The following is a 10,292-nucleotide window of genomic DNA, read 5'->3' as shown; positions in this document are numbered from 1 at the left end:
GTCTTGTTGGTATTCAGGACACATTCTTTTGTTTTGTTTTGTTTTTACGTTCATTTATTTATTTGAGAGAGAGCACGTGCACTAGCTGGGGAGGAGCAGACAGAGGGGGACAGAGAGAATCTCAAGCAGGCTCTGCACTGCAGAGCCCGACACGGGGCTCATGGGGCTTCAACTCACGAACTGTGAGGTCATGACCTGAGCCGAAATCAAGAGTTGGACACTTAACCTACTGAGCCACCCAGGTGTCCCAGGGCATATTTTTAAGTTGAAAATTCAGGTTAGAAGATCATATGAATAGTGAGATTTCATTTGGGAGAACAAAACTATCTGCTTTGCATAAGAAACAGAAATCTGAGAGATAACGTAAAAACAGTTAATAATGATTATCTGTTTGAAATGTTTTTCTGTGTCATTATTTTCTATTTTTCCACCTGTATTTTCTCTTATTTTTATACATTAAAGCTTATTATAGAAGTGTAGGTAGGCATAACCAAACTGTTAGTCCTGAACTTTTGTGCCTGGACAGAGGGTACCTTCATTTACATCTTTTACATTTCAATTCTGCAGAAATCTGTATGAAGCCAGTAGTCAACAAATCTCACATGATGCCTAAATATATGTGTTTTTTTTTCACCATGCCTTACATTAAATCTTCAGATCTTATTTATCTTATTGCTGTAAATTTGTACCCCTCTACCAACTTCTCCCTATTTATCCAAACCCCCAGCCCTGAAAACCACTTCTACTCTCTTTTGTATGAGTTTGATTTTGTTTTGTTTTGTTTTTAAGATTCCATCTGTAAGTGACACCATGCAGTATTTGTCTTTTAGGTTCTGATATCCCTTACAGTTCGCGTAGTGCTAGAGAGAGTGGATGCTTCCCACAGCTATTTCAGTTCTGTCAGTGTTCCATATCACTATTAGCCTTCTGACACCTAAAATTTTGGGAATTTAACCAATTCCCTATAATTAAGCCCCCTCAGTTAAAATAACCAGTGTAGCTCCTACTTTCCTAAGTAATGCTGACTTACATTGTCAATGTGTTTTAAATTATATTCGTCTATTGTCTATTTGTATGAAATGTTTAGTAATAAATTAAAGGTAAGCATTTCTAAAAGAATGTTATACATTTTTGATATAAACATATCAGGAAAAGCATTTAATATGGTCATGCAACCCAACAGAGGTAATTATCAATGATAAAAGGATCACTGTAGAGGTCATATGTATTATGATTATTTAGAATCATAGTGCCAAATGATTACACATTCTACATTCGAGTTGTACCGTACTTGGTGAAGACTTCCCTGAATATTCGCCCATCTACCACAAGAGAAGAGATCTTATAGTTCAATAGTCTCTATTTTCTATAGGACCAGAGTACAAGATTAAGGAGATTGATGTTCCTCCATGTTATGTTAACTGTGGACCAAACAAAATACCTTTCTTCTTCTGTAAGTCCTTCATGTTCATACCACTAAAATGAATCTTCACCCTGTCATCTTCCATTTTGAAATACAATTAATAGGTATAGTCGAAAGGGTATTTGATTTCATATTTCTAGGGGCCAAAAGAGAAATACTAGTTTCCTAGGGTTGTCATAACAATATTCCACAAACTGGGTGCCTTAAACAGAGAAATTTATTTTCTCAGAGTTCTGGAAGGTAGAGCTACAAGTTCAAGGTGTCAGCAGGTTTGATTTCTTCTGTGTCCTTTCTCCTTTGCTTGCGGCTGCTGCCTTTTTGCTGTGTATTAATATGTTTGTCTCTGTTTCTCTTTTTTTTTTCTCTCTCTTTCTCCTAATCTCATTTTATAAAGACATAAAGGCATATTGGATTAGGAACCACTGTAACGAATGTTCTTATTTACCTGTTTCAATTCTATATTTTCAAATATAGTCCAAATATAGTGAGGTACTGGGGGTTAGGGCACTGACAAGTGAATTTTTAGAAAACACACTTAAGCCCATAACAAGAGAAATTATCCAAGAAATTATTTGACAAATCTTTATAAAGAACCTCTAAGATTTTTGCTCAATCCACGTTCATTGAGATCATTAGCGACAGAGCTCATCCCAGAACTCAGATCCCCAACACACACAATTTCAAGATCCTTTCCATCTCTTTACTTTATTTCCATCGTTGTATCAAATGCACTACTCTGAATTAGGAAATTGCAAATAATATACGCGATTGGCATACTCAAAGTATTTTCTACTTTTCTATTATTTATTATGGTTTAGCACTACTGTCAATTTTATAAAAATCCACTTTTCATTGAGATTTATTGAATAGGCATGAAACTTATGAATACACTAACATACTGGTGTTCAATAAACATTTTATCCTCCATGATTCCTAAGGATTCCTGTGTATTTTTCAAAGAGTTCCACAAAGAGTTCTAGAAAGTTTCGCACCAGAATATTGCCAAAAGTCTCTAGATGCATTCCTATCGTCAGGTCACATGAAAAATAACAAAACACGTATATATTACAACATATTTGTAAGCCATTTGCAATTCACACCTGATTTGTAGTATTATGAGAATAAGCATGGAGTGAGAAATAAGTATAGACTTACTTTAATTTCTTAAAAAAAAAAAAAAGTGGTTCTATGCGATAAAGCCCAAACCATGCTGTCCTAGTAGAATGTAAATTCTGATTAAATCATGCAAATGACAAACTGCTTAAAAGTAAATACGATCAATAGTAAATTAAAAAGGCTTAAAGCCAAATTGGAGAGAGCCAAAAAAAGTGAATTCAAATTAGCTATGTATATTTTAGGTTTTGAGTTAGAAATAGTAGGCATGCTATGATTCAGAATACTTATAAATACGTGTCATCCACATAATATTAAGTTATGCCAGTCATGTATTTAGTTGTCCTTTCTTTGGATCACAAAAGTCATTTTAATCTTCTGGTAATCTCTGTAATACATACTTCCTATTCTACAAAACCAACTCTTGCCAATTTAACATCATTGGATCTGTGGTGCCATTATTAAATAGCATGAGTAAATAGTTCTTCCAATAAATGTATTCTGAATCGAAGACATGTAAACCCAATTACTTGCCTTGTTTTCCACAGATTTTTGATCTTTCACAAAATGCTTGTTTCTTCACTTGGAACAAGCCTTTTGAATTAATAAACATTAGGAAACCATATGCCAGATCTGCTTGAATGTAAAGCATAGTGTTTTATGGCAGTTGGCAGTGGGCTAAAACAAGAATGTGTACATATCCAGGGGTCTGATTTGAGAACAAGGTCAAGGCTTTAGAGGTAGGACAGAGGAATATGCTTCCAAACAGAGTTTTGAGACTAAAAACTGATTTACAGGTGTATAGTCAGCACCTGGCATTATTACTGTAAGTGATGATTCCAAACCAAAATCTAATACCTGTATGTCTATATGACCAGGGCCATGGAAGGCAGGCAGGGAAAGGCTGGCAATTATTCTAGAATGGCAATTAACATTACAGAAGTCAGATAATCTGTATTGCGGTGTTGTTAAAGTGAAAATGGAATCTCAATAGAGAAACTTAAATGGCAAAACTTAAGGACAGATAAATATGTATGAGGACAGGAGTACAAAGACAGAGCTCAGGTACAATCAGACCTATGATATGTTCATTTGTTATTTGACAATGTGAATAGACTTGTGTCTCATTGAATATATATGATTTATTGCACACAGGCCTCCTTGGGCACTGAGATGCCACAGATGCTGTAAAGGTTCAGAAGCTTGGATAGGGCATTGATCTTTAAAACACTCTCATCATCACGGAGCAAACCAAACAAATTATCTCTCTTGTTTGTGAAGCCAAATGGGGTATTAACTGCTACAGGATCAGAAAATCATTTCCAACAAAGACTATTCAAAAGGTAATACTTTCTTTCAGATTTTCCTAACTTTGCAAAGGTGATGAAAAAGCATATCAGAATAATGTAGGACAATGGTCAGTCACTTCTATTTGGTATATCTGGATATGTATTAAATAGATATACATCAACTATATCTACTTACTTCCTGTGTAATGATGATCTCATGGCTAAGTTTCATTGTTATCGACTCCATACCTGGGGAAGCAATGTATACAGGGGTTTTTGAAGTTAAATTCTTATGCTAGCAGTTCCTGACATCACATACAATTCTCTTAGTGCCTACATATTTAAATAATTTCATTAAAGGTTCCTCTCTGATCTATAGTTTGTTGTAATTCCTAACTATAAACATGGTTATAACTTCTGTAGACTGTAAAATATGAACTAAGTGAAGTCCTTAATTTCACAAAGTTCACGTTCTAATAAATGATAAGGTAGGCATTCTTCTCGGGGAAACTAAGAAAACATGCTAGGGATTCAAACACAGAGAAAAAAGTAAGCATGTGAGATTTCAGATAGACTTATACCTAGCTGTTTCCTTCTACTTCATCCTCACTTTTTTCAACTTAATCCACATATTTTCTTTCACTAATTTGATTCACACTTTATGAATCAGAGATCTAAAACTATAGTTTGAACCCTTGCTAGAAATCTTTACGCAAATGAGACATGAACACAAATTCAGAGTGTCCCCAAATGAACTCACCACTGTGTCTTCTTTCCATTCCTCAGAAAGGTTTTTCTTCTCAAATCCTCCACCTCAGTCAACAGCCCCATATGTTTTTCTACGAACTTGAAAGCTAGAGACATCCAAGATCCCTCCATATCCCTCATTCTCCAATTCTTGTTACGCAGACTTTTTCTCCATTCAGAATATTATTCTGTTCATTCCTTTTTCCTGCATCTCCATTGCTCTCCTTTTCTATAATCTCTAGTTTTCTATTGGCTTTACAATGTTTCACTTTATTCTAATGAATGCTAAATTTAGCAACCAGTTTTTTTTTTTTTCTAAAATGCAACCTGATCATCTCAATTTTGACTTCAAGTTCTTTCAGAGTTTCTCACTTATAAACATATGGAACACTTCACGTGGACTATATGATTCATTGTGTTATGGCCTGTTCCAGCTGTCCAACCTTACCTGTCTTGATAACTACTCTGTGTTGTATTTAGCAATATTTAACCACAAACTTGTCCTGAATTCACATATTCATTGTCAGGCTTTTGCATATTCTCATTGCTTGAATATACTCAGATTCTGTATACTACCCCCAAACCTATTCTACCCCATAAAATTTCCTGTAACTCCCTCAGGCAGAGACATGATTTCTTCCTGTCTGTTTTCACTCTACATATATTTCTATTAAAGCAGTGACTACATTGTATCAAACCAATTCATTTTTGTTTTCATCTGCTTTGTCTCTAGAACATATGCCCTGGAAAACAAAGACTAATCTTGTCATGATTGTGAATAAATAACTCAGCATTAAGCTTGTTACTTAAATTATGTTCACCAAAGCACTAAATGCAGCTAGATGTTTCTGACAGATTTTAAACTAGTGTCCTTTGTACCTCTTCTCTCTGGAAATAGGATAACTTTAAACATGTGAAGTTATTCAGTGGAGTGGGCTAGGACTCACATCATCCAGTTGCAGGCATTAGGGAAAAGAAAATTGAATGAATCAGGATAAGTTAGGTTACACTAAGCTGACAAACAACCTCAAAACCTCTGTAGTTTAATAATTAATCTTTACACTTTACTCATCAAATCAGTTGTGAATATGAGTGTCCTTCTAGGTCTATTCTTTTCAATGTGACATCTTAACAATCCACATCAAGGGAGAATCCAGAATCCAGAATTCTGTATTTCCATAATCAGGACGACAGAAGAAGAGAGACTGGAGAATATCATACTAATTCTTACGTATTTCTGCCAAGAATTGCTTTACTTTTCAGTGGTTTATTTTTCATTGACAAAAGTAAGTCATATAAACTTCAAGGGGACAGAGAAGTGTCATCATCCCATATGCCTAGCAGAAAAGAATGCAAGAAATATTGCTTTCAACAATAATGATACAGGAACTAAGTAGGAACCAGCAATGATTAAAAATAGGCTTTAATATTAAATATTTGCATGCAACTTTTGCACATTACAGTGAAACCATTTGATGTTGATCAGATATCAACAGTATTACAATTTAAAAAAATATGTGGGGCTTCTGGATGGCTCAGTCAGTTAAGCATCCGACTCTTAATTTTAGCACAGGTCTTGATCTCACCTTGGTTAGGTAGAGCCTCTCACTGGGCTCTGCGCTAATGGCATGGAGCCTACCTAAGTTTCTCTCTCTCCCCCTCTCTCTGCCCCTCCCTGGGCAAGTGCTCACTCTCTCTCTGTCTCTTTCAAAAAAAAAAATTGTGGTTCGCTTATTTGTGCTTCTAATTGGATAGTGTCTGTTAGGGCTAGCTTAAAAAAGAAATTGTGATTTAACATGGCAGGATGGCTGCCTTTAAAAATACACGGCTGTGCACTCTAAAACATCTGGGCAATATTAAAACTTTAACTTTGAGCACTATAAAATGTATTAAATATTCGTATTAGTTCATACAACCAAATTAATTGCACATTTTTAATTTTTCCCAATTTCAAAAACTAACTTAGAATATGTACTTACATAGTTGTTATTTAGAATGGAGAGACTTATATCATGGTACAATGTTAAGCCATGCAAGCATCCTTTCATTCCAAAAACATTACATAGATGTTACTATATTTAAGATACTGTATTTTAAAACAGTTATGATTGCTACATAAATTAATATGCAAATAGTGTATAATGTCTCATAAGTGGAGTTCCATTGTCTAAATTTTTATGTGTTCTTAGTGATTATGTTGTAAGAACTGCTTCAACACACTGGGTAACTATAATAAAACTGCCCTTTTCTACCATCTAAAAGAATCCAAATAAATAAACTTCTTTTTGTCAATGTTTCTCTAGATTGCCGGGCAATCTTTTGGTGGTTTTCTACTTAGTATTAATTCATTTGAATAAATCCTAAACCATCCCATTTCCCCGAATACTTTGATTTCTTAGGATGACAGCAGATGTTCTATTGAGTAGAAAAAAATCCCTCCAGTTTTGTTTCTGCTTCTCCTCCCTATTTCAGTCACACATCAAATACTCCTGACAGTTAACTTTCTTTCTCAGAAGGTGACTTGAGTTTTCTCTTGCCAGCTGCTTTTAAACAATTCCTTGTTTCTTTCCAAAGTTGATGGGATTAACAATTTTCTCTTTCTCTTTTCTCTGTCTTCTGATTTAGGATATTCACAGATAAGTGGCGTTGCATATCATAATTCAAGTCTGCATTTCAAGCTGAGGAAGAACTAAAGTAAGCTGGAAGAATCTCTTCTTTAGGACCACTGAGAGTTTAAAGAGTCTCTGGAGACACAAGATCATAAAATTATTTCACAGTGATTCTCTGCATGCTTCTCTTATTCTGCTTATTATTTATTTATCTTATGCAATTTTCTCCTTAGCGTTTAATTTTGAGTATGTTACTAGGCTACAAAATAATAATTTCATAGGCCCCTAGCCAGCCCTAAATTTAGTAAACTCTTTGATGTGTGGTAAATTTAGTTCTATTTAATATTGGTAGACTCTACTGGGACGTTGGAGAAACTGAGGGAGATTTGTAACAAGAACAGCAACGAGTGTTACCCTACTCCATCAAGGCACTTTCACTTGTCTTTGTAGAAGGACCTGTCATTTTGAAATATTGTTAGAAAAAAAATCCTGGCATCATAAAATACCTGCTGAGAGATTTATTTTATTTATAATTATAATTTTGCTTTTGTCTCAAGTGTTGCCAAAACATGCATTAAAAGTAAGTTACTTATTCTTAAATTTGCCTTGGTACTTTAAAAGGAGATGCCGGAAGATTTTCATATGATCACAAATTCTATAATTAAATAATTTAGCGTATGTAATAAAGGATATAGAATAGAAATAACTTTTATTTGCAAACAAATTAATATATGTATGTGCATGTCATATATATCTATGTATTCACAAACCAATTATATTTATTGAAGATACAGGATTTTTGCTCCTTTCTTTTGTTAATGTAACCAAGAAAAATGGTCAATTTATAGTCTTATGACTGTCCCTCAAATCAATATTAAATTCTCTCAACTGAATTTCTAAAGAGGTTCTACAAAACCTAGACATAATTATTAAAAATATCAACTCAAAAATTATCATCCCTAATATCCACCTAATGTTATAATTTTACTGATTGCAAACCATTATGTCACTGATTATTGTAAAACACCAGTAAAAGAAAAACTAAAGGGGGCATGCATTTATAAGTGTATACGTGAAATTTAAAATTTTCAGTTAGCTTACAGAAAATCTTCCAAGTTCCCACTTTATCTGTGAATTTTGACAGTTAAAGTGACCTAGATTAGATTTTGCACTGGTGATCTGTGTGCACTATCAAAAGTTAATATCCTACTGCAATTGATTTAACTAGTGAAAGTAAACATTCATTTTAGTGAAATTCAATAACAATTTTAAAAATAATAAACAATAATTAACCAACATTTACTCTGAACCACAAAATATGCTAACACTTCATTACATTTACCCTGTGAGATCATTACTGTTTACACAATTTTCATATAAAAATATTTTTAAAAAGTGATTCCACAATGTCAGCCTGAAAAGGGCTGTGAAAACTTTGCAATGGAGAAAAATTCAATAAGTCAGTATCCACTGGGGCCAGAGGAAGGGGAGCGTTATCTTCTGTAACAATTTCTTTTATCCTAACAGCACACTAAGTAGATAACATGACCCAACGTGAGTAGTATATTTTGTGTTTTTCAATACTGAAACATTTCATGCTTACTAGAGAATCAAATTTATATTTTGATTTTCTGTTTTCTTCATGGTTAACTTTTTCAACTTTTGAAGTATCGTTTCAATTAATGTTTTCTATTTTATTTTTTTCTAAGTGATAAGATCAGGCTACAGATAATACACTTTCTGTGATAAATGTTTGTCCTATTTTTATAGCTGGTTCATTTCCCTAAGAAAACTATTACAACATTGCTATTTTAATGAATGTAAATGATTTTCTTTTAATTGCTTCAAGATGAAACAGTATTTTAAAGGTATCTACAGCATTTCTTTGTTGTTGATTTCTTTTTACTTTATTATGATATCTTTAAATTTATTTAAAAAGTCATAAGATCTATTATATTATCTGATTTAATATATTAAACTTATTTATTCTAAGACTTGCCTCTACTCTCATAGACACTACATCTATACAGACCACTACCTTGACCAGTATAACTGACTGTAGTGATTACCACGCAGCTAATAAGTGTTTAATAACTCAGAATGTGTGTATTGCTTGCATGTGTGCAAATTAGGCTTCTATGTACTATAGTCTTTTGCCAGAAAAAGTTTGATAAATAATTATGTTTGAATGGATGAGGTCCAATATTCCAGAGATTATGAGATTTTTGTGGTCTGGAAGCTGCAAAATGGCAAACATGATGTCAGTAAGGATGCTCATTTTGTGATTCTTATTCAATACAGTTCATATCATTTCAGAAGTCATATTATGAAGAAAAAGAGGACAGACATGTGTGGTTTTCTTCTTAAAATAAAAAATGTACTGAATTTTGGAGTTTTCAAACACAATTCCAACTGGACCTGAATCAGCATTAGGCAACTTCCCCACAGTCTGGCACAGGCCAGCACAGTTGGCATTTTGCGCTCTGCAAAGTCCCAGAACTTGACAAGGGGTTTTGGATGGAGGTGTAGTGGCACAGCTGTTTGGGGGAACCTGATGGGGAATGTGTCTCAAATATTTTTCTAGCCAGTATGAACCACTACTTTCTTTTTTCTTTTTCATAAATAGTTATCAATTTAGAAGCAAACAAATATAAAGAAAGAAAGAGAAGTTTCTAGAATTGGTTATATTTATCATTACAATTTTAAAAGAATATTATGAATATTATATTAGCAAAAGGACAAAAAGTAACATCAACAAGAAATAATCTAAAATAAATAGGAAGGTGACTCAGTGTGTGTGTGCCTGGGTGTGTAATTTAATTACATTTTATAGCATTCAATTTTTTCCCCTCTGTTTCTGGTGAAAGTGAAAGTCACTCTTGGGGCACCAGGGTGGCTCGGTTGGTTAGGCATCTGACTTCAACCCAGGTCATGATCTCACAGTTCATGAGTTTGAGCCCTGCATTGGGCTCTGTGCTGACAGCTCAGGGCCTGGAGCCTGCTTCGGATTCTGTGTCTGTCTCTGTCTCTCCCTGCCCCCAAAATAAATAAACATTAAGAAAAATTTTTTTAAAGTTAATGTCACTCTTAAAATATTTCTATTCACTTTGT

General features: G+C 33.9%; 1 long non-coding RNA gene across 1 annotated transcript; it reads left to right on the top strand.

Annotated features, from left to right (window-relative positions):
* The first annotated feature begins 1,370 nt into the window (after positions 1–1,370).
* LOC109254326 (uncharacterized) lies at positions 1,371–7,352 on the top strand. Its single transcript, XR_002074754.2, has 3 exons — positions 1,371–1,453; positions 3,692–3,879; positions 7,198–7,352. It is a non-coding gene; the product is annotated as an uncharacterized LOC109254326 (long non-coding RNA).
* The last annotated feature ends 2,940 nt before the right edge of the window (positions 7,353–10,292 follow it).

Source organism: Panthera pardus, unplaced genomic scaffold (assembly GCF_024362965.1).
Source record: "Panthera pardus isolate Hobbes unplaced genomic scaffold, ASM2436296v1 HiC_scaffold_16, whole genome shotgun sequence".
NCBI classification, from domain to species: Eukaryota; Metazoa; Chordata; class Mammalia; order Carnivora; family Felidae; genus Panthera; species Panthera pardus.
Note: the sequence above shows the minus strand (reverse complement) of the source record. Positions and strands in the feature narration are given on the sequence as shown.